General features: G+C 46.6%; 1 protein-coding gene and 1 pseudogene across 3 annotated transcripts in view; one reads left to right on the top strand and one right to left on the bottom strand.

Moving 5' to 3' along the window:
• Nucleotides 1–25,363, top strand: part of HOMER2 (homer scaffold protein 2) — a 93,033-nt gene that overhangs the window by 19,690 nt on the left and 47,980 nt on the right. The gene's annotated exons all lie outside the window — the stretch shown is intronic.
• Nucleotides 815–2,416, bottom strand: LOC113610849 (40S ribosomal protein S27-like; annotated as a pseudogene).

The following is a 25,363-nucleotide window of genomic DNA, read 5'->3' on the forward strand; positions in this document are numbered from 1 at the left end:
CGATGAAGGTGTCATGTGATATAATGCAAGTTTTCCCCTGAGAGGCTGCATCCATCAGCTGTTTGTATCAGCCCCGTGAATTCTTAGTTGGTCTTATTTGTCCCTTCACTGCCACGTGACTGCACACGTGAGATGACCGTGTCCTCGGGCCACATCTGCATCCTCCCAACCACTGTAGTGTTGGCACTGGTTTCTATATGTACTTGGTGGAGATTTCTGGAGACTCTGCAGGGGAGAGAAGGCTACTTTATCTTCTGGCGGATGACCCTCCCCTCAGGAGCCATGGTGGCATCTCAGAACTGGCCGATTATTTCCCAGCTTTCTTCCTGTTCTCTAATTACACAGGTTCTTTATCTGTGAGGCCACAGAGTGGTCTGCTGGACAGACATAGGTCATGCTAGACGGTCATTGTGGTGTCTTACTTGGATTCTGTAGAAGATTGAGTTCTGCCAGGAAGAAGGGAAGTAATATTTGTTGATTATCTATAGGCATTATTTCATTTAAGCTTCATGTTTTATGGATAAGGAAATGAGTTCAGAGAGGTTAAGTTACTTGTTTAATGTCACACAGCCAGGACTCTGAGTGGGCTGGTGGTTATATACGTTGTATTACTCTGAGACTTTTACAGTTCCATGACAAAAACAATCTTTGTTTCAAAAGTACAGCTTGAGGTTTAAAAGAAAAGAGATGTGTTTAAGGAAGCTCTGTTAGCACACCTTCCAAAGGGCAGGGGTAATAAACAGGTATTTAGTCTGATGTGAACCCATGACTGTTCATGCAGCTGAGTTTTCTTTCCTTCCTTTTTTTTTTTTAAATCCAAAATGTGCTTATTGGGGTGGTTTCCCATTCATCTTGATTCAGGGTGCTTTTAGTGCTGCCTCTGTCTGAAGGAGCATCCTCCTGTAAGCCTTGCTTTTCCTCCTGTAGGCTGGCAGAGGACAGTAGAGCAGCCAACGCACAAAACTGTGCACGGTTAAAGACGGTGGTGATTTTATAGCGTCCTGGGCATTTCACATCCATGAAATAGGAATTGGGGCTCTGCACCAGGCGCTTCTTCTTGTGTTTCCTCTTCTCCTCCTCTGGAGAGGGATGAAGGAGATCCTTTGCAAGAGGTGTGTTCTCGTGGGGAAGTCATCACCACCGGAATGCAGCTGAGTTTTCTACAGATTTTGCCCTGAATCTACCGAACCCATTCCTTTTCTCATCCTTCTCTCTTCCAGTTTCTCTCTGGTCCTTTTTCTCAGATTTCAGTAGAGGTTCTCAGAATGACTTAATTCTTCAGTCTTCTTGAGTTGTATGTTGCAATCACATCTATTAAGACAATGTTCAGATCACGTAGTAGGCATCTGAGTCCCCAGTAAGTAAACCTGTTAGGCTGGGTCTATGTCGGATGAGTTATGTCGACATTAATCTTGACACAGGGCAGGGTGGTAAGCTCGCCAAAGCCCACATTGCTCTCACCTGCTTTTTGGCTGTGCATCAGGATCTCGCCCACACTTGCCAGGGGTTCAAGCTTTAGCTGATTGCCTGCATTGTTTGTCTGAAAGATGCACGAGAACTTTTTTCCCCCCAAGTGTCCTGGCAGCTTTGCTGTAGCTGGGCCTCTCCTGGCTGTAATAGAAGGAGCTGCCTGTCAGGAACCAGAGCTGGAAGGTGCTTGAGGGATGTGATTTTCAGGACTGGTTTCCCTGTCAGCACTTTATCTCCACAAATGGGAGTGCTTTTCAAGCCCCTTCATCCTAGGGGAGAGGTCAGACTAAGTCTGAAGTAGTGACATTTGGTTCTGTTTGAGCATCTTACAAAAATTGTGTGGTTTCTTTGTATGTTTTTTTCCTAGAGCAAATCCCTTACCCACGAATGGCTAAACTAACCTAGTGAGTCATGAGTGCAGCTTGAAGGGGAAGTCACAGACTGAAATTATGATCTGAAACCTAGATAGGATCTCGTTAAGTGTCTTTTGCTGGGAGGAAGTTCATGGTTGAGCGTCTTCTAGGTAATCTGTTTTTAGAATGAACTTTTTCAGGTAGCCTCTGAAACTCTTCTTGGTAACAGGTAAAATGAACTTCCCCCACATCCATGGGAGCAAATATTTGCATGGCAGCAGCAGGAAGCACTGTTTATGCTCAGATCTCCGTGCCTATGGGCTTCTGATGCTTCATGCTTGGGTTTATCAGAATCAACAGCTTTATCTAGGTCACCTGTATCCAGGTGGCCGCCAGTGGGAACAGAGCTGCGTCCAAGCAGTCTGGGTGGAAGTTGCCCTTGCGAGCAGCGGGTTTAGCCCAGCAATGCAGTTCTTGAATATGAACTTTGCTCCTCCGTTCCCTCAGTTACGTAGTATTTACTGAGTACTTCCAGGGGTGACCTAGACGGATTTGACCTCTGTCCTTGTAGAGCTTACAGTATAGCAGGGGAGATGGAGGTTGAATAATTACAAAAGTAAAAGTCATTCATTCAACAAGTGTTTGTTGAGTATCTCGTCTACCAGGTGCTGCACGTGGTGAACCAGACAAGAATCCCTGCCTTTGTGACACTTACATTTGAACGAGACACACGATAAATCAAACTGTAACAAAGAAGTAAATTTTATGGCATATTAGAGGTGACAAATGCCATGAGCAATAGAGCAGGTAAAGGTGACTGGGAGTAGGAACCGGGCACGGTGGGTGACTGGGTGCCAGTTGCAGAGGGTGGGACGCATGGAATGAAGATTATAGACGGGTTTGGAGATATTGATAAATGACAGGTTTTGACAGGGAGTTGGAGAGGCTGAGGGGGGTTCAAGCAGTTAGGAGGCCAGTTGGAAGGATCATGTATGTGTGGGTCGAAATGACTGAGAATCGGGAGAGAGAGGGCCTGTGATCCTGAAATCATCCAGAAACGAGGGGGAGTGACACGGGGTTGGTGGTTGACAGCAGCAGTGAGGGGTAGAGGATGACAGAGTCTGATGACAAGAGATTGAAGACCTGGGACTTTGAGGGAGGAAAGAAGAGGTAGAGAGGAGCCTGGTCATCCAGCTGTGCTCTGCAGGAGAGGTACAGGGTGTCGCGAGGGCAGATGGTAGGGGTGTCTGGCCTGGAAGGGAGAGGCTGGGGAAGGCTTCTGTGATCATTTATAATAAATATATATTTGATCTTCGTCTTGTTCCTGGCACAGAGCTCCTCAAACCCTTGGAATTTCCTGTGAAGAGAGCCTTACAGGTGTCTTGTTATGTTAATGAGGTGACTGGGAAAGCACCTGAGGATGGGGGACCCAACCACATGATTAGAGGGTTGGAACTTTCAGCCACGCTCCCCCACCTCTGGGGAGGGGAGAGGGACTGGAGGTTGAGTCGATCGCCAATGATGTCATCAGTCACGCCTCTGTAACGAAACCTCCATAGAAACCCGAAAGGGCAGGGTTCAGGGAGCTTCCAGGTTCGTGAACACGTGGGCATTTGGGGCGAGTGGCGCTCAGAGAGAGCAGGGACGTTCTGAGTCCTTTTTCTATACCTTGCTCTATGTGTCTCTTCCATCTGGCTGTTCCCGAGTTATATCCTTTCAGAATAAACCAGTGATCTAGTGAGTAAAATGTTTCTCTGAATTCTGTGAACTGCTCTAGCAAATGAATCAAACTGTTGAGACCTTGAATCTGTCGCCAGCTGGTGAGAAGTACAGGTGGTAACTGGACTTGTGATTGACATACGAAGTGGGGGTGGGCAGGGGTCTTGTGGGACTGAACCTGTAACCTGTGGGATCTGACCCTCTCTGCGGGTGGATGGTGTCAGAATTGAGTTGGATTGTAGGACACCCAGCTGGTGTCTCAGACAGTTGCTTGGTGGTGTGGGGGGAAACCCACACATTGAAATTGGGTGTCGGGACTTCCCTGGAGTGGTTAAGACTTCGCCTTGCAGTGCCGAGAATGTGGGTTCCATCCCTGGTTGGGGAGCTACGATCCCACATGCCGCGTGGTCAAAAAACCAAAACATAAAAAAAAAAAAGAAGAAGTGTTGTAACAAATTCAATAAGGACTTTAAAAACGGTCCACGTAAAAAAAAAAGAAAGAAATTGAGTGCAGAATCTTAGCTTCCCAGGGGAAGTGCTGTTTGAGAGGGTGGTGGGTGGGTGGATGTGGTCCAGAAAGGTCAATAGGGAGCACGAACTCTGGAATGGTCAGGAGGAGGCCTGCCTCACAGATCAGGGGTGAGTGTGGACAGGAGCTGGAGAGACAAGGGGGTTTCCTGAGTTAGTTGTTTAGGGCTGCAGTGGGAAGAGACCTGTTTGGGTGACTGGTGGCTGCATAGAGACCCAGGTGGGCCAGATGGACATTGTCTGTGGCCACCCAGGAGGCCAGCTGTTGAAGCACCCGGTGGGCCAGCTGCTGCCTGCTGCCCCATCTTACTGCCTGGTGGGTGGTTCATCAACATGGTCCAGACAGGCCCCAGGGGCACCTCTAGGAGTTGTGAGCCTTTGGCCAGGAACCTGAAGGTTTGGGGGACTCAGGAGGTATTTTCTGGGTTTTCTCCTGACTGTGGAGACTTTGGGAAGGACTGTGCGGTTGCTGCTGGTGAGCAGGATTTGGATTTCTGGATCATTCCTTAAGGCCTGGGATGACAGCCTTGGTAAGAGATGGATAAGGATGAACCTGTTTGCCCAGAGACCCGCTGAGGTCCTCAGGAGGGCTTCTGCCTGAACATGGCGGCAGGGGAGGCAGCCTGGGGAGGAGGGTCAGGGAACACAGGTGTGGGGCCTCATGGAACAAGTGGGAAGGGAGCCTGAGGGGTGTGTTGGGTTTAGGTGACCCAGGTGACTCCCGCCTGACAACTTTGTGTGCCCTTGGGTGCATTACTTAATCTTTTCCCCCTGTTTTCCTCTGTAAAATGAAGACACAGACACTGATTCTCAAGGTTGTTGGGAAAATGAGGGGAGCTATGTATGTCAGTGCCCAGCACGATGCCAGACACCGACAGGTGATCAATACATGCCAGGACCTCTAGGAAATACCTTTTCCGAGGTACTGCCGAGATCTGGTGAGTAGATCTCAGCATTGCTCTAGGACATGGAAAGGCATTTCCTATTTAAAAACCAGATGCCTTGGGAGAAGAGAGGCACACGAATTGCGCTGCAAATGTGAGCGTGCGTGGAAACCCGTGAATCTGAGGATGGAAGCTTGATGCAGAGCGCTTGGAGGAGATAAGGAAGTGGGGAGAAGTCTACACACAGGCCATCTGGGCCTTCGGAGGGGACAGGCAGTGTGTCCTTGGTATATGGGAAGGAGCACGGGCTGTTCTGGGCACACGTAGGCCCCAACTGTCTGGACACCTGCTAGCTGCCTGGGTCTGCTAAAAGTCGAGTGTCAGACCTTTTCCAAAAGGGAGAAAAACCTGTAGAAGATCCAGTATGATAAATAGCCCCCATCTGATTCATCATAACCAGAGCACAGTGGGATAGGAAAACATGTCATTCTTCTAATAGTCACTTATTTCTGTCTGCTGAAGACCTACCAATGCTGTGTACATTTCCTTCCAAACCTAACGAAGTATAAATGGAACTTGACTGCCTGTTTGCTCGGACCCTTTTGTTCTCTCTCTGCACCCCCTTGTTTTTTTTGTTTTGTTTTTGGGCTGCGCCAGGCGGCCTGCAGGATCTTAGTTCCCCGACCAGGATGGACCCTGGGCCACGGCAGTGGGAGTGCCGAATATTAACCCCTGCACTGCCAGGGAATTCTCTCACCACTTTGTTAAGACATGTCTTCTGGGTGCCAGGCTCTGGCTGTGACATGGCACATAAAACGTAGTCCTGGCCCTTAAGCTCACCCCGGTAGAGCTGTGCTTTCAGGCCAGGCAGAGTGCATCGGGAAAGGTCATTTGTGCAGCACCTGGGGTAAAGGGAGGCGTTGCTGGTGGAAGCCGTAAGCTGGGCCTCCAGCTGTCCTGTTGCAGCCTGGAGCTGAGAGGGTCGGTATATCTCTGCATGCCCCTGTGTGTGTCTGTGTGCATGCACGTGTGTATGTGTGCTCGTGTGTATGTGTGCCTGGAAGGAAAACATTACCTAGCAGTTCTGCTGTAGAGAGGGGTTCCCACTGCTTTCAAACAAATCTGCTTGTTTGCCCTGTGGAATTTCACAGGGGTCACACCAGCCAGCGACTAGTCCCTCTGGGCCCTCTGTGACTTGGGTTCTCTCAAAGCTCTGGCCACAACTTCAAACACTTCCTCTATCAAGGTGCTGCAGGGGCTCTGGAAATGAAGACCTGATTCCTGCCCAAGGGGGCTTACAGTCCAATTTGGGGGGTACAGAACACCTATAGCTACCCAAAGACAAGTCAGAATAATATGAGGGCCACAGAGGAGACACAGAAAGCTGGGCTCCAGAGAGAGAATCCAGTCTGGTGGTGGACCCAGGTGCCCCTGATGGAAGAGGTGACCAAACTGCACTTTGTCTTGAAAGATGGTAGGATCCTGACCAGTGGGGGTGGGCTAAGCGGGGGGTGGCCGTGAACAAGGGGGCATTCCAGGGGGAAGGCACAGCTCCTCTGAAGGCACAGGTATGGGTGAGAGGAACTTCTGTTTTGTTAATCCTGTACGTTGGTGCAGGGGTTGATAGGGAAGAGGAGACAAAGGCTGGGTGAGGTCTTGGATTTGGGCTCCGGGGCTGGGGCTGGGGGCTGCCTTCACAGCCCTTGTATGAATAGCTAGACAGAGCAGATGCCCGTGGTTGGTCTGAATGGGGTGCAGTTGACGCTCTGTAGTACAAGGGAATCCAGCACAAAAAGGCTCCCTTTACTCGTGTATCGCTCGTTTGAGGTCCACAAGGGCTGACTTTCTATTGAACGTGGCCTGTCTCAGCTCCTGCGGGGTCAGCATACACCTGGTGCCATGCGGTTCTGCGGAGCCTCGGGCACGAATTATTTTTGTGCTCCTTCAAATGCCCGTGTTTATTTTTAAACTTGAGCCTTGGTGAGGCAGGGATGTGTCATGCAGGCTTCGCTTTTGAGTGAAAAGGTTCTCTTGGGCTGATGGAACCTGCAAAAGATGTTCCCCATTTAACACTGTCCCTTCTCTTCATTTCATGTCCCAGTGCCTGTATTCCGGCCTTATAGGGAAGGCCACAGAAGTAATTTGCTTTTTAAAAAAAAATCCTGGAAAGAGGAAACCTGCATGCAGTCTGCCAGTCTCATAACTCGCACTGGCAGATCTGTGTCAGGAGGGGCAGTGCTCAGACAAGGAGGGTCTGTGTGCGTGGGAGGTGGGTGGGAGGTGACAAGCTGGGATGTGAACCCGAAACCTGCCGTCCCCACTCCCATTTCCCACCAATGGGAGCCCACGGACAAGGGGCTTAGAATAGAACGTCTGTTATCTCTGCGGCATATGCAAGTTATAACTGAAAAGGTAATGAGATTAACTTAGAGTCCAAGATGAAGGATTCAGCGCATGTGCCTCTGTCTACCCTTCCTCCCCAGAACCCATTAAAATGATAATAAAGAGATTATTAAAAGTATAATCCTATGACAGCAAAGTGAATGGGAGGGGATTAGCAGCAGCTGAGAGATTGCAACAAATTTCTGGACGATAGAAAGCAGATGGAGGTATGGCCACTTCAGAAATGTAGCAGAGAAGCCCCAGAGCCCAGTGGGCCCGAGTGGAGCGGGCCAGTCTGCCCTGCCCAAGAACCCCAGAGAGCCTCTCAACTAAGCCTGCAGGTCCATCCCAGGGCAGAAATGAGACGTGGTGCTGAAAGCTGGGACTTTAATGGAAGGTCTCAGGGGAAAATGAGGACAGGTGAACTTCGTTGGCAGAGGCAAGGCTGGGGGTGTGGGTGCTGGCCTTCTAGAACAAAGCCTTCCTTCGTCCGGCGTGGATCTGGGGTCAATGGATGGTGTTTGAAGCCATGGTACCTACTCAGTTAGATTAGCTGGGGAGGGAACGAGGAGTGCTCTCATGCTGAGGAATCAGAGAGAGGAAGAGGCAGCAAAATAAACGTCTAATCAGGTAACATGGATGAAAGACAATCAATAGTAAAACCAGGCCTTCAAGACACTGAGGGAAAATAATTTTTTAACCATTGGAAAAAATTTTTATATCCTGCAGAGTAGACTGAAAAATGTCCCCTATAAATATCAGGCCCTAATCTCTGGAACCTGTGTTACCTTATAAGGTAAAAAAAGGGTCTGTGGATGTGATTAAGGGGAGGATCTTGAGATGAGGAGATTATGGCGGATTATCCTGGTGAGCCCTGATGCAATCACACGTGTCCCTATGAGGGAGAGACCTAAGGGGATTTTACTATACACAGATACAGAAGAGAGATGGGGACATGAAGACCTCAGCAGAGAGAGATTTGAAGACGGAGGGAGAGGTCAAGGAATGCAACCCTGGAAGCTAGAAAAGGCCAGGAGTCGGATTCTCCCCTCAAGCCTTTGGAGGGAGCTTGACCTTCCTGACACCTTGGTTTTAGCCCAGTGAAACTGATTTCGGACGTCTGGCTTCCACACTGTGAGAGAATGATCCTGTTGTTTTAAGCCACCCAGTTGGTGGTCATGTGTAGCCCTGGGAAGCAAATACACCTAGCCCAATTCATCCAGTGTCAGGGGGGAGAGTGGAGGCAGTTACAGGTCTGCAAGGACTTAAACGTTTACTTCCCACTCATTCTGAGGGTCTACACCAGCCAAACAAGGGTGAAGCCTATGAAGGAGGCAGTTGGGGGCAGAAAGAGAATTGGTAGCTTCTGGGAGCCTGAAGAAAAGAACTTCCAGACAGACGGCTGTGAGTGGGCCTCAGAAGCACCCAGTCCAAATTAGAACTGGAAGTCGTCAGCTCCAAGAATAATATCTCCAGGACAGAGACTGGAATGGATTCCAGGAAATGTTCAGAATGAACAAGAAGCTGGAAGACCACAAGGGTTATAGGAAGATGGGCTGTGTTTCTTTTCTCAATAGGAAAAAGAAGGCAATAGAAAAATGCCACAGAAAAGAAAAATGACCGCAAGCCTGTTGTGATCCAAATGTGAAACGCACTAAGATACCACCACCACCTGCTCTGAACAGTGGGGAGACAGCTGGAGAGGAGAAGCTTCTCTTTGACCTGGATGCTGGGAACTTTTCCCTTTGAGGAGCACTTGGCTCTTGACATTGGAACTGTACAGAAGGAACTAGAATTCCTGGCACATTTCTTGGCTCTGCAGGGAACAATATTTATATAGTCATAATAATGTTCTCTTTTTAAATGGTGATCTAGTGCTCTACTGTGGTAATGTATTAACTGAACTCTTCCTGGACATTCCATTTAATTCCTGGTTGACTCTTTGACTTTTTTTTTTGTTGTTGTAACTAATGCTGGAGTCTGAGGTCAGTTTGACCCATGAAACCTCTTAGTGGGGAGAGTTGAAGAACTGAATTGTTAGACTAGTCATGTGTAATGATGCACCTGAGGCGCCCCAGGTGGAAGAGTGATGGCGGGATTCTGGACGGGGGTGGTTTCGTGGCCCACCTAGACTGTCCCCATTACTGGGCCTTGGTCCTCCTGGATCCTTTCCTGGTGAGCAGCCTGGTGCTGCTTCCCGGAGCAGTGGCCTGTGGGCAGGAGGGGGTGTGGGGTGGGGCAGGCACGCGGCCTTACAGGTGGTGCAAACGGGAGAAACCTGAGCTTGTTTAGATGCCAACAGAAAGGATCCAGAAACAGAGAGAGGCTGTGGCTGTAAGCGAGGCCAGAGCTGCCCAATCTTCTTAACGTCATGGACACACGGAAAATATTTGTACAGCTCATGGGTAAACGGACGAGACTGCTCATGGTCAGAAGTGACCAGCCTGGGCACTCCAGTCGTCCCCGGCTCTGCCGTGCACCCGAGGGTTGAGGAGATCCCCTTGTCAACAAGCGCCTTCCTCCCAACGCCGTGACATCTTTGTACAAATGAGAAAAAAGCCACTTCTTTCTCAAGACACCTTCCAGACGCCTGCTTTCTGCCAGGCAGTTGACAGAGTCAGTGTGCAGAGCTTTTATGAGCCACACCCATGGATGGATGCCCTCCGAGTTCTGTGCCGTGCAGACTCATGGCTCAGCACACCTGTGGCCCATTTGAGGACGCTGCTAGGAAGAAGGTTAAGGGCCTGAGCTGCAGGGGAGCGGACAGAGGCCAGACATGTTCCTGCTGTGTGCTGGCATGCGACTCCTCAGGATTCTGCCGTGCTGACAGAGCCGAAGGTGGGAGCACCTGAAATAGGGCTGCAGGGAGGTGAGGTGTGGGCGCCACGTTCAGGAGAGACACCTGGGCTGGTGCAGGTGCAGACACCTGGGCAGACACCTCGGCGTCATCACGAGGAGATGGTTCTTGAAGCTGTGGAAGTGAGCGTCTGGAAAAGCTCCATGGAGAAGAACTTGGGAACAAGCAAGTAAGCCCCTGTGGATCACCCAGCACCCCTGCTAAGGTGGGGCCTGATATTCAAGTAGAACATGGAAATGAGCCCCCAGTGGGAGGGGAATCTGAGCCCTGTGATGTCCTGTCCCATGGCTTTTGGGCACTGTCCCAACCAGATCGAGGATCCCTGGCAAAGACTTCTGACTGCCGTACCTGAGCCCTCAGGTCTGCACCCTTAGGTGCTGGCTTTCTTCACCCAGTACTCACTCGGTGTCACTGCCAGTATGTGCTGTCTGGGACAGCATCTCATTCATCTCTCTGTCCCTAGGGCCAAGTGTTAGATTTTTGAAGGGCTTTTAGGAGTGTAGATAGAGGTCTGGGCCGGGATGCTTGGAGGATGCAGGGCTCCAGTAGCCCTGCTTGCTCTTGGCCCCGGGTGTCCTTGGGAATCCACTGCCCGGGTGTTCTCCACAACTCTTGACTCTGAGCTGCTCCATGGAGTGTAGGGTCTAGTCCTGTAGAGCTCTGGCCTCGCCAGCTGTCCCAGGGACGCTCTCCGGAACTGAAGGAGGCCTGCTTTGGGGCCCCCACACCTGAACTCTTGGGCCAGATGAGCTGTTTACACATTTGCCCTTGACATTGTGGGTAATAATAGAAAGGAATTTTTGCTTCGTTGGGCACATCCGATATAATTTCCACATTACATCGAAGACAAATCATTTAGTTCAGCAAATAGTTTGGCCCAACTGTGTGCATGGGACTGCAGCAAATAAAAGGCTGGAGAGAGGTGCATTGTTTCTGCATGTCAGAGTAAACTCACGGTGGCTCTAGAACAAGGGATTTATTTTTATTTACTAGGCTTCCTTCTCTTAAGACATACAGTGTTTCAGCCTCATAATGTTAACCACTAAACATGTCACTTCTGCCTTACATGGTGCTGGGACTTGTTGCTGTCCCCACGGGGGCAGGTCCTCTCTGCTTGCGCCTTCCCGTGTGTCTTTGGCGTCATGTGCAATGTCCTTGGGTGTAAAGGAAATGGCTGTCCAGCAGTTCCCACCCAGGGGCCTGGGAGGATAGGAACCAGTGTCCAGGCTATTTTATTATTTCCCCAAGACAAAGGGCAGTTGTTCTGCTTTAGGCTGCTTGGGCAGGTAACCAACGTACCTTCCTTTTTGGCTGGAATCCTATCAGTTCTTGAGGCCACCTTGGTGAAATCCTGCTGATTAGAAAGCTATTTGGGAGTTATACATGACTTCAGTCATAAAGAAGTGAGAAAACAAATTATTCTTTCATAAATACTGCCTGGAAGGTCAACATCTTTCCATCAGTGGGGTCCACAGGGAAGATACGAATAATGAATGGCCACTTCTCGGTCAGTAGGTTGGACACCAGTGGATTAACTGTGAGTTAGAAACAAGCCCAAACAACCACTGAAAACGAGGGTTCTGGCTCTTTCCAGGGCAGTCCGTGGCTTGGAGATATCCAGCCCAGCTCCTGGGCACTTAGAAGGCACCTTGGGTCTCAGTTCTGTTGGTGCCAAGTCCCCATCCAGCTTCTGTCATTTCTGTTCCCTTGCTAGCTAAACTTTTTAAGAAAAAACAGTTTACTGAGGTATAAATGGCATACAAAAAGCTGTACATATTTGATGTACACAACTTAATGAGTTCGGAGATAAGAACACACCTGCGAAACTATCACCACAGTCTATGCCATAAACAAATCCATTCCCTCCAAAACTTCCTCCTGCCCTTCTTGCTTATTATATGTGTGTGTGTGACATAAGAACACTTAACAGAAGATCTTTGCAAGATGGTAAGTATACAATATAATGTTAACTCTTGGCACCGCGCTTTTTTTTTTTTTTTTCTTTTCTTTTTTCTTTTTTGGCTGCGCGGCATGGGGGATCTCAGTGTCCTGACCAGGGACTGAACCCGTGGTGGAAGCATGGAATCTTAACCACTGGACCGCCCGGGAAGTCCCTGTATAAATTTCTTCAGAGCACCTACCCCTCTCCCTCTGTGAACCGTGGTGTTTGGGGTCCTCTCACACCTGTCTTATTTGGTCCAGGTGGTTCTACACTTGACCTCTCGGATGGGAAGCGAGCGACACCGGCCTCTCTCTTGCCCAGACACAATTTCAGGTTGTAGCAAGGCTCACTGTCTTCACCTCACGTGCATTCAATAACCCTCATTTCTCCCTTTGCCAGAGAAAACCCCAGCTCTGTCGTCACCGTTCCCCGGTCTTCCTCATGCACACACAGGTAGCTCCAGAGCTCCCTGGATTCTGAGGCAGAGGCCGTGGTGGTCTTGTTCTGGGGTATTCCCAACGGTCAGCATAGCTCTCCTATGGAGCTGTGGAGTAGATATTTGCTAAGTTAATATATATTTTTATTAGTATGCATATTTATAAGAATGAGATCTTAGTAGGATGCTTTTTTGTAAGCTCTTTTCATTTTAATACTATACGTCCTTAGTAACATCTATAGTCCTAGTGTTGGCGAGCTTTTGTTGGAACTCTGGAACCTATGAGTTCTTGTTTGTTTGTTTGTTTTGTTTTCTTTGAAGAAGAGATTTTGAGTGACACTGAAGCCCTTCAAGTCCTAGCTGGTTCTGTTCAGAAGGAAAGGGGACACAGACTGTACTCAGCAACACCTGTTGGCCTCCTTATTCAGTAACTTCTGGATGTAAATCATTGAATGATAATTTAATGAAGTCAAGAATAAATCATGATGGGTAAAGGAAAAAAGAACATCTTTCCATGTTAGTAAGCACTACAAGTTTTAAAGGCTGAGGGGTATGTCTTGCATGGGTATATTACACTTGATTTAAATAATCCCTCACTTTGGGGCATTTAGGTTATTTACAAGGATTGTGTGTGTGTCAGGGGAGGTGTGTGTAATAAACAGCTCTTCAGTGACTGTCCTTTTGCCCTCATACCTTTGCACGTCCTCATTTATTGCCCTTGAATAGGTTCCTAGAAGTGGAGTTGTTCGAAATTGAGTTATTTGTAGGGAGGTGGATGGACCTAGAGTCTGTCATACAGAGTGAAGTAAGTCAGAAAGAGAAGAACAAATACTGTATGCTAACACACATATATGGAATCTAAAAAAAAATGGTTCTGAAGAACCTAGGGGCAGGACAGGAATAAAGATGCAGACGTAGAGAATGGACTTGAGGACCCGGGGAGGGGGGAGGGTAAGCTGGGACGAAGTGAGAGAGTGGCATGGACATACATACACTACCAAATGTAAAATAGATAGCTAGTGGGAAGCAGCCGCATAGCACAGGGAGATCAGCTCGCTGCTTTGTGACCACCTAGAGGGGTGGGATAGGGAGGGTGGGAGGGAGACACAAGAGGGAGGGGATATGGGGATGTATGTATATGTATAGCTGATTCACTTTGTTATAAAGCAGAAACTAACACACCATTGTAAAACAATTATACTCCAATAAAGAAGTTAAAAAAAAAAAAAAGTGGAGTTGTTGGCTTCAGGAGAACACATTTCTTTTTGGCCGCATGCAGCATGTGGGATCTTAGTTCTCCAACCAGGGATTGAACCCATGCTGCCTGCAGTGGAAGCGCGGAGTCCTAATCACTGGACCTCCAGGGAAGTCCCAGGAGAATGCAGTTTTAATCAATTTATTACTGATTCAATAAATTGCCTCCCAGAGAGCTCTCCTGGTCATACCCCATTAGTAGTGTAAAAGAGACAGATGCGTTCCACTCTAGCAGGCTGGATTTTTTTTTTAATCTTTTTTCTTTTTATTGCGGTAAAATGTACACAACATATGATGTACCATCTTTTTTTAAATTTTATTTTTTTTTATTTTGGTTTTTTGGCTATGAGGCATGTGGGATCTTAGCTCCCCGACCAGGGATTGAACCTGCACGCCCCCGCATTGGAAGGTGAAGTCTTAACCACTGGACCACCAGGGAAGTCCCTGACCATTTTTAAGTGTGCACTTCACTGGCATTAAGTGCTTTCACATTGTTGTACAATCATCACTGCCATCCATCTCCAGAACTTTTTCAGCAGGCAAGTGGTTTTTGTTTTTGTTTTTTTAGTCTTTGCAGTTTGATGCTGAAAAACCTCTCACTGTTTTAGCTCACAGTTCTTTTTTACTGAGAAGGTGCAACTTGCTGTCAAGTGCTGTGGACACTTTTGTGTCTCTGTGCTCTCTGCAGTCTTCAGCATCCTCGGAGCCGCTAGAGGCTCTGGACAGCTCCTTCCTTGAAGCTTTGAGCTCCCGGGCTTGGTGTTGGCCGTCTTCCCTGGCTTCCCTCCCGCTTGCCCAGCTTGCCCAGCTTGCCCACCTCTGCTCCACCTGCCCTTTCAATGCACACTGTTTGCAGTTTTCCCTCTGCTACCTTTGAGCTGTTGTTCTTCAGGGTTGCTGTTCCCTGCCCCATCCTCCTGAGGCCTGCTCCATCCCAGCACACTCTGCCGCTGTTGTTGGAAAATATACATAACGTAAAGTTTAGCATTAAAAAAAAATTATTTATTTATTTATTTTTGGCCGCGCCACGCAGCTTGTGGGATCTTAGTTCCCTGACCCTCGCCCCCTGTGGTGGAAGCTCGGAGTCTTAACCACTGGGCTGCCAGGGAAATCCCAAAGTTTAGCATTTTAACCACTTCTAAGTGTGTTTGCAATTCAGTCGCAGGTAGAACGTTCACAGTGTCGTGAGCCTGTTACTGCTGCCCCTCTCCAGACCTTCTTCATCGTCCCAAACAGAGGCTCTGTACTTGTTAAGCAGTAACGCCCCATTCTCTCCGGCCCCCAACCCCTGGTAATCATCATTCTACTCTCGGTCTCTATGCATTCGGCTGTTTGATTCATATAAGTGGGATCATATAGTATTTGTCCTTTTGTGTCTGGCTTATTTCATTTAGCAGCATATTTTCAGGGTTGATCTGTGTTGTGGTATATGTCAAAATTTCATTCCTTTTTATGTCTGAATAGTATATTCCATTATATATATGTAACCCATTTTGTTTATCCATTCATCTGCTGGTGGACATTTGGGTTGTTTCTACCTTTCGGCCATTGTGAATAACGCAGCTATGAAGATTAGTGTACGAGTATCTGTTTGAGCCCCGGATTTCAGTTCTTTGGGGGTATATACCTAGAAATGGAATAGCTGGATCATTCGGTAATTCTGTGTTGAACTTTTTGAGGAACTGCCAACTGTTTTCCACAGTCCCAGCACACTTTTTGAATAAACGACCAGAAGAGATGGCACCTGAGGCTCCCCAGGCTGAGGGACTCTGCCATGCAGGGAACCTGGACCTGAGAGTCTAGAGAAAAGGATTCAGGCAGGGGGACTGGGACAAGAACCGTTCCCTAAGGCATGTAGAGCTTGACTGTGTAACCTACCATCTGCCTGTCGTAGTTTACTCTTCTAAGCAGTGGCTTCTGTAGCTTTTTAAAGAAGGTAGCCTGAGAGAGAGCTGCTGTTGGGCACAGAAGCAAAGACAGTGGCCAAGACAAGGGGGTAGGAAGGCTCTGGGCTGTAGGTAGACTCTCAGTCAGACTCTCGGTCTCTACCAGCAGGCACCATTGTCCGGAAGCAGCCAAGGGGCTTCCAGCTGCACAAGAGAAGTTCTGGAAGGATCCAGAGCTCTCTTCTTGTAGCTCAAGCCTCTGTGAGGTGGTCAGAGTAGCTTGGAAGCAAAGCAAGAACAGTAGACATGCTCTTGAGGCACTGGGGACTTCCATAACCACCTCTCCCCAGCCCACAGGGATGCTGAGTTTCAACTCTGTCCAGGCCACTCCAGACAAGGGGAGAATGGCAGAGCCCAGGAGAACATCTTCCTAGTCTTTGAGATATGACCTGCCCACAGTCTACAGCTTTGCTTGTATCTCCCAAGGTTGCCTTACCTGAAAACCCTTTGCTTCGGTATTTACTGAACTCCTTCCTTGCCTCTCTCGAAACCTCCATTTTCTGTGTTTTCAATATTTCTAAAAGCATTAAAAAAATTCTCTGTTCATAAGAGACCCTGAAATAGGCAGCCTAGTGTGAGGTGGGTTCCTCCCTGGGACAGCAATGACCCAAGTAAGACAGTGGAGGCCCAGAGTGGGCACACATTCTGTCTGTCTACCTAGGGTGTAGGTCACCTTCATCAAGTACACCATTGTCCCGCTAGAGATGTGTTAGGTATCTGTTAGCCTCTACTTCATGCCCACTGGGAGGGCTGTAATAAAAAAGACAGACAATAACGAGTTCTGGAAAGGATGCAGGCACGTTGGAATTCTCAGACAGTGCTGGTGGGTATGCAGAATGGTTTAGCCTCTTTGGAAATAAGCCAGGCAGTTCCTCAGAAAGTTAAGCATAGAGTTACCATATGACTCTTTCACTCTTAGGTATAAACCCGAGAGCCAAGAAAACACATGGCCACATAAATCTAGTACACAGATATTCATAGCAGCATTATTGATAATAGCCAAAAGGTGGAAACAGTACAAGTGTCCATCGACTAATGAATGGAGAGACAAAATGTAGTGTATCCATACAATGGATTAATATTCAGCCATAAAAAGGAATGAAGTACTGATATATGCTACATGAGGGAGGAACCTTGAAAACATTGTGCTCAGTGTAAAAAGCCAGACACAGAAAGCCACATACTGTGATTCCATGTATATGAAATGTCCAGAACAGGCAAACCCATAGAGACAGAAGGTAGATCAGGGGTTGCCTGGGGCTGGAGGTGGGGAGAATGGAGTGACTGGTAATGAGTGTGAATGGGGTTTTGGGGGTGATGAAAATGCTCTGAAATTAAATAGTGGTGATGGCTGTACAATGCTGTAAGTAAACTGAAAACCACTGAACCATACACTTTCAAAGGGTGAGTTTTATGATATCTGAATTATAGCGCAATGAAAATAATTTTAAAATTATCCATGAAATTTAAATTTCGCCAGTTCTGTATTTGCGTATATGTATGTGTGTGTCCGTGTGTGTGTGCGCGCGCACCAAGTCTGGTGACTCTATACTTGCCACCTATTTTTGTAGAAAATTGTGTATTATAATACACACATAAAATATCTATTAGCCTGAGAGACCAACTGATAGATAGTGTAAATGAATACATCAGCAGTGCTTTTTTGAGGTATGTCTGCACCTTTGGTTTTGTATTTTACACCTTTTGCAATTGACTTGGCAAGTTACCAGCCTCTTCACACCATGCGATTCTAGTTTTACACGAGTGGTTCCTAGGAAAACAAAAAGAGCTTTTTCCCCCTGAACCCAAATTCAGAGTGGTAAGCTATATACTTAACCGCAGTTGGTTTCTAGAACTGGTACTAGGATCCCCCTTGCTGCTACCCAGGAACCCAAAAGACAAAAATGAACCACAAAACCAGTTTGCCATAGTTAGTACTAATTTGCCAGTAAAGGAAAAAATAAATCCCAGACTTCTAAATTTTTTAAGCTATAAAATTTTTTTTTTAATTGTGAAAGTGCACAGTTATTCTTTTTGAAGATTCTCTTTTGTTTAATTTGCTGATGATAACAGGGAGAGAGAGCTAGGTCTCTTTGGGCATATTGAGCTGTCTAAGGTGGAAAAGGGGATTGTCTTCCCTGCAGTGATGTCTCACGCGTGTAATTAATATATTATCATAATATTCCTTTAACTGGCTGCTATTACTAACAAAAAAGCACTTTGCAGGACCTCCCTGGCGGTCCAGTGGTTAAGACTCGGTGCTTCCAATGCGGGGGGCATGGGTTCAATCCCTGGTCAGGGAACTAAGATCCCACATGCTGTGCAGTGTGGCCAAAACGTTAAAAAAAAAAAAAAAAGGAAAGAAAGAAAGCACTTTGCATATATTATCACATTTAATCTAAACAGTCCCTTGAGGTGGTTCTGTTAATGTTGAGGGAAGGGACTTGGCCAAGGTTACACAGATGATCAGGTCCTCCTAGGGAGCATGTACTGTTCCACAGTCTGAACTAGTCTCCCCGTTACTCTTTTTTTTTTTAATAAATTTATTTATAAGTTTATTTACTATTTATTTTTTGGCTGCGTTGGGTCTTGGTTGCTGTGCACGGGCTTTCTCTAGTTGTGGCGAGCGAGGGCTACTCTTCGTTACGGTGCTCGGGCTTCTCATTGCGGTGGCTTCTCTTGTTGCAGAGCACGGGCTCTAGGCATGTGAGCTTCATTAGTTGTGGCTCGCAGGCTCTAGAGCGCAGGCTCAGTAGTTGTGGTGCACGGGCTTAGTTGCTCTGTGGCATGTGGGATCTTCCCGGATCAGGGCTCGAACCCATGTTCTCCGCATTGTCAGGTGGATTCTTAACTACTGTGCCACCAGGGAAGTCCCCGCCGTCCCACCACCACGCCCCCCACTTACTCTCAACAAAGAGAAGCAGCATGATTTTGTGGAGCCTCCCTCCTCTTCTTCAGCTTTGTCTCTGACAGGTAAAAAGAGCCAAGAAAGGAACTAGAATCAAACCCAAACCCTCTTATGTTCCTGACGCGAAATAAGGACTGTTAAGTCGTTTTGGTATATATTTCATATGTCCATCACTTTGTTTTCCTTTCCCGATAAAGGTTGGGCTACATGGTGGCTTCCAATATGATACGAAGCCAACTGGATTTTTGGAAAGCTCTGTCAGCCTGAATGACCCTGAGGACTCTTGAGCTCCCCTGCTCTTTCCTGGCTCCCCTGCTGCTTTCCTGACCCCTGTCCTTCATCTCTAAGGGTGGATCCTCTTCCTACCCCTGTCCTGGGTGTCCCCCAGCTGGGTTGTCCCTCTCCTCCTCTCTGCCTGTGTACTCACCCTGTGTGGTTTCATCCACCTGTGATTTCTGCTCAGCTGCTGCAGTGGGTTCCCCAGTCTAGTCTTCTAACCTTGAAGAGTCACCCTGAAAAGGGGTCCCATTTGCCTTCTTTTTAAAAAAAAAAAAAATTATTCATTTATTTGGCTGCGCCGGGTCTTAGTTGCGGCACTCGGGATCTTTAGTTGTGGCATGCAGGATCTAGTTCCCTGACCAGGGATCGAACCCAGGCCCCCTGCATTGGCAGTGTGGAATCTTAACCGCTGGACCACCGGGGAAGTCCCCCATTTGCTTTCTAACATCTCTTACAGATGGTCCACAGGCAAGGTCCACTCGTCATGACTCACGTTTCCTCTCAACTGCCCAAGCCAGAAAACTTGGGTCTTTTTCCCTCTTATCCTTTTCTACACTTGATCTTTAAAAAAAACCAGCTTTACTGAGATAAAACTCATGCACCGTACAAGTTTACTTATATAAAATATACAATTCATTGATTTCTTTTTACTATATTCAGAGCTTGTACAATCATCAACACAGTCTAATTTTAGAACATTTTTCCCTCCTCAAGGAAACCCAGAACCTGTTACCAGTCACTCCCCATTCCCCCCATTTTATGTTTACTGTAGATGAATACAAAAGCCCTCAACATTTAAAATTGAGAACATTATTTTTCCAGTCTTATAAGAAAATCATATCTGCTTAATTAGGAATGATGTTGCCAAGTCATACCCTCATCGCAGACGCAGAATAAAGTCTTCTCTATTTTGTTTGCATTGCAGTGTAACAGGAAAATCTATGTGCACAGATGTGTTACAGCAAAAGGAAGAACACAGACTGCTCCTTCGGCAATATTTTGCACTCTCTTGAATTAGCCGTCCCAGGAATCGTTAATCGTTATGACTTGGCCGCTTGCCACCTGACTTTTTAGAAATCATCACTTGGATGTTTTCTGGTTCTTGGCTTTTGGTGTTCCTAGCAGGTGAATCATAAAACTCTGCTTTTTGTTTTAAAACTCCCATTTATCACCATAGATTCAGGTGGAATGACCTTTTTTAGTATAAATGTTCAATAGACCACATATAGAGTAAAATCACAAATGTATGTTGAAATCCTAGGATACCTTCCGTAGGTGAAATATCATGCATAGAAGGTGCCTGTTGATTCGGTGGCTGGTTTGTAAGTGCAGGTGACATGCCCATGTGCAACTCAAAAGACGGGCATTGGTGCATCACCTGTGACCCAGCAGTCTTGAGTAGAGAACACAATCTCTTAATGATGATATCCCATAATTATGAGAACAACTACCCAAGTGCATTTAACATTTTTCCTACATATATATTTCTTAGACTGTATTTGGAAGAGAAAATAGCTTTGACATAAATTTTCCACTGAGCACAGTTGGAGACGGTGGCCCCCAAGATAAAGACCAATTTCCTTAGCGTGTCTTTCGGAATCCATGGCTATCTGGCTTCAGCCCACCCTCAGGCCTCATCTCTTCTTTTAAACCTATTTATTTATTTAGGCTGCACCGGGTCTTTGTTGCGGCATGCAGGATCTTTCAGTTGCGACATGCAGACTCTTAGTTGCGTCGTGCATGTGGTATCTGGTTCCCCGACCAGGGATCAAACCTGGGACCCCTGCATTGGGAGCATGGAGTCTTAGCCATGGGAAGTCCCCAGGCCTCATCTCTTGCCACCCACTCCTGTAGCCACAAATAATACTTGCCAGTCTCTGAATATACCTCTCATGTCTGCAGAGTCATTTTCCCCTCACCTGCTAAACCCAGATTTGCTGGACTCTGGGCCCGGGGTAGAGGGGGACGTTTGGAGGAGGGGGAGGAATTTCCAGGAGTAGAAGGGTGCTGTTTGAACACGAGATGGTCTTGCAGTGTTGCTGGTGAGTGTTATTTTCTTCCTTGATCCCGTCCTTGGTCTCATCTTCCCATCATATGTTTACCTATCCTGCATCCTCAGAGAAGCCCCTCACCCACCCCATACAAATACTTGCCTTCCATCACAGATTTGCTTTTCTGAAATTCTGCCTCTCCCCTCCCCGACCACTGGGATCCTCACCCACTGCTCTGGGCCCACCACCCCTTTTGAAGAGTACGGACCCTTTTCCAAAGCACATGGCAATGGACCTCATGGGCCCTCTGGGGCAGCCCTCAGCCTGTGAACCAGTCCCAGAACTTATGCAAACCCACATCACAGGAAACCCGCAGGAGAACGTGGGTTGAGAGCTCCTGAAAAACTGTCAAGCCCTCTATGATAAAGGTAGTGTCATCAAGAAAGCCTGTCAGTGTTCATCAGGGGTACTTTCCTCATTCTGTTCCGTGATGTAAATGTGACCCAAAAAGGGAATCCCTAGTCAGTGGAGTACGAAGATTTGTGACAAATGTGACTTATGTGATATCTCTCACTTATCAGCTCTGTTAATCTGGGCAGTTTTGGGGCAGATGGAAATCACTTCAATAGAATGGGTCTGCTGTGACCCCCTTCAAGGGACTCAGACCAGACAAGGAGATGGACTTCTGGCTAAGGTCCAGCAGGTGCAGGTTTTCCCCAGGGAGTTGCTGGTCCATTGTTCTAACAGGGTTTATGGAATGGTTTCTGTGTCCCCACTGATGGGTAATACTGCCTACATCATATACTTAATTCCTTGGACTTCTGCTTCTAGATTCTGTCTGTTCCATTAGTCTGTCTATTTCTTTGCTCATAGCTCTTCATTTCATTTGCTGTAACTTTATAATAATACATTTCAATATCTGCCTACATTATGGCTAAACCTCCTCATTGCTCTTCATCTTCAGAATTTTCTTGGCTGTCCTCTCATGTTGAGTTTTCCACATGAATAACCCTGTCTAGCTCTAAAAATAATTCTGTTGATATTTGTATTTTGTTAAATGTATGTATGTATTTAGGGGTAATTGACATCTGCGTATATTACTTTTCTCATTTAAGAACAGGATGTCTTATTTATTAAAGTTTTCTTTTGTATGCCTGAGAAGTTATCTTTACTTTTTCTGTGCAGATCTTGCTTACTTTTTAAATTGATTCCTAGAAATTGTATCTTTTTGGCTGCTACTCTAGATGGGATCTTTTAAAATCTATTATATTGTCTCTCTGGTTGTTTGTATATATAGAAAGGCTATTGATGTTATTTTTTTTGTTAGTAATTTTGTACCTAGTCACCTTACTGGATTTCATTATTCCTATTCACTTTTTCTTAGGTGTTCTAGATGTGTGATACTATTATCTGCAAATAATGGTAACTTTATTATGGGGATTTTGTGTGAAAGTAGAACTACAGTATACTTGTGAGTTTGGTAGATTCTTTGCATGAAAGAATTGTGCTAAACCTTTTGTCCATTATCTCCTTTTTCCCCCAGATCTTTTTCCTAGGCTCAGGGATTTGACCCTGCCAACTAGGGGCCTGTTGAGCATCTAGAATGAGGGCTGACAGCCTGATGAGCCCATGCTTCTGTTCCCTCGTGACAGGTGCTCAGTCCAGGGCCTGCATCCTGAGAGCACAAATTAGACGTCTCAAGATGCTATGGTAGGGGACTTCCCTGGTGGTCCAGTGGCTAAGACTCCGTGGTCCCAATGCAGGGGGCCTGGGTTTGATCCCTGGTCAGGGAACTAGATCCCACATGCCGCAACTAAAAGATCAAGCAGGCTGCAACTAAAGATCCCGCCTGAGGCAGTGAAGGTCCCACGTGCTGCAACTAAGAACTGGCACAGCCAAATAAATAAATATTAAAAAAAAAAAAAGAGAGAGAGAGAGAAAGATAACTACCTTGCCCAAGTTTAAAAAAAAAAAGAAGAAAAGATGCTATGGTAGAACTCAAAGGACTAGTGGGAGCCTTTCTGGCGAGTCAGGGGGGAAGGATATTTTAGCCCCAGTGAAGGGCGTGTGCATGGTCATGTGAAAATGCAGGTGCTTTGGAAGTGCTAGCAGAAAAGCAGCAGAGCCTGTGTGGTGAGGGGACAGGGACAGGTGCTCAGGGGTCTGTGGATCATTCTGATGCACTTGGAGCTGGTCCTGTGGGGCATAGAGCCAGGGAAGGTCTTTGAAGCCGGGTGGGCAGTGCCACGCCCATCGAGCTTGGGGCTGCTCCTTTCTCTTGTGCTGTATGCATGGTGTGTGGAAGGATTCAAGAGTCAAGCCAGGTAAGCTCATTAGGGCATCCTCTGAGACTCTGAAACATGTCTAAATGTCTGTAAGGTAATGTCTGAACGGTTTGTTTTAATTCAAAGCAGGTAGAAGCAGGAATAATAAGAATCATGAGGTTTTACAGGTTCCTGTCAGGAAAAGCCTGGTGAACCTTGCAAGTGAGGGATTATCATAAATTAAACTATCATTTTTATTTTATTTTTTCTGCAAAAAGTAGTCATGCCAGTTCTTTGCAGAATCATTTCACATGGAGCCAGAAATCGTTCAAAGGGGGAGTGGTCTGTCTGCCGAGTGTTTTTCATATTCCAGGCATATGTCTGTTTCACAGTGTCTAATTATTCTTGGGGACAATTACTGTCAGGTTCCAAAATGTGTTCAATGAGCAACAATTGGTGTTTATTCAGCTCTAAAAAGACTATGCAAGGGAACGGTAGGTTGTTATTGTCTGCCTAAAGAAACGTTCTGCCATCCGGAAACATCTGCTTTCTATTTAAAGCACTGAAGAAGAAATGGGAGTATATTTGAAATATACTCCCTAAGCATCAAACACCAAAGAAAGGAGAATAAAATTGGGTATGAAGGTAATTTCTGTTCTCTGATACACACTCTCTTCAGCTTTTCCCTGCTGGGAAGGAAAGGTGCCCTCTTGGCTTGGAAAGTTCTGCTTCTCTTGAATTTTTCTATTTATACTGATTTGCACACTTCCAGGAACTGACTTCTGTGTCCTAGTTCCAGCTCTTTTAGTTTCTCAGGTAGGACAAGGTGCTCTTTCAGAGTTGGGGTCTGCTTTTCTGTATTTTGTGGTGAGGTTTGTTCTCTGATTTTGCTCATAAAGATGTAAAGATTTGCTGTGCACGTTGCCTGAAATCACCCTGTGACCTTCAGTTTTCTACGTGGAGAATGCTGCCCACTCGCAGCTCTGTCCAGAGGGTTTTAACCCTCTGAGAACATATACAGTCTGCTTGGGGTGCAGTAAATTTTCTGTGAAGGTCAATATGTTAGTTACCTATCACTGTGTAATCAAGTGCTACAAATTTAGTAGCTTAAAACAAAACACATTTCTGTGTATATCCTGGACAATTGTTGAAACAAAGAATTAACGGGTTAGAGGGCTGTAGTCTAAATCAGAATATGTGGGTGTGCTCTCATCATTATAACCCCTTTTGACAATAAAAAAAAAAGGATAAAATATATCTGCATTGCCTTTACCTGGTTTTGAAAGCAGAGTGGTTATGACCTGAAAGGGAATTTATAGGCAATGGGTTTGAAAGCAGGCTGAAGGCCAAGATTTCAGAGACAAAGGTAGGTTACTTCAAGCACTTCCCATAAGTGCCAGTAGATATTTATAAAGTACATCTAGAAAGATATATTCAAAAACTACATAAGTGTTTCCTTTGGAGAGAACTGAAGGCATAGAGACAGGAGAGAGTTGTGCCTTTCACTGTATGCCCTTTGGTGTCATCGAAATTTTGTACCATGTTCACATATTATCTATTGAAAAACTGTTAATAAAAAAATAGGAGACCTGATTCCTACTCACAGAAAAACAAAAACAAACAAAAAAACACATTTCTGTGAGTCAGAAGTCTGGGAATGGCTTAGCTAGGTCCTCTGCTTCAGGGTCTCTTAGGAGGTGTCATCAAGGTGTCAGCCAGGAGTGGGGTCTCATCTGAAGGCTCGAGTGTGGACAGATAAGCTTCTAAGCAGTTGTTGGCAGAATTTCAGTTCCTCAAGGATATTGGACTAAGGGCCTCCGTTCTTCTCTGGCTGAAGGTCACCCTCTCTGGCTGGAGTTGCTGTGGGATGATCCTCCCCAACATGGCAACTTGCTTCAGCAAAGCCAGCAAGAGAGTCAATCAAGGGAGTCTGCTAGCAAGACAGAAGTCACAGTCCTCTGTCACTTGCTCAAAGTGACCTCCTGTCACCTTCACCATATTCTGTTGGTTAAAAGCAAGTCACAGGTCCCACCCATGCTCACAGGGAGGGGATTACACAGGGGATCACAGGAGTCACATCAGAACTGCCTACTACAGACAGGTATTATTTTAGGAAGAGAGTATAATGGCTAAGGGGGGGGGTTGTCTGT

This window comes from Aethalodelphis obliquidens, unplaced genomic scaffold (genome assembly GCF_003676395.1).
Source record: "Aethalodelphis obliquidens isolate GAN/ISIS:26980383/991018 unplaced genomic scaffold, ASM367639v1 scaffold65, whole genome shotgun sequence".
Classification (NCBI taxonomy): Eukaryota; Metazoa; Chordata; class Mammalia; order Artiodactyla; family Delphinidae; genus Aethalodelphis; species Aethalodelphis obliquidens.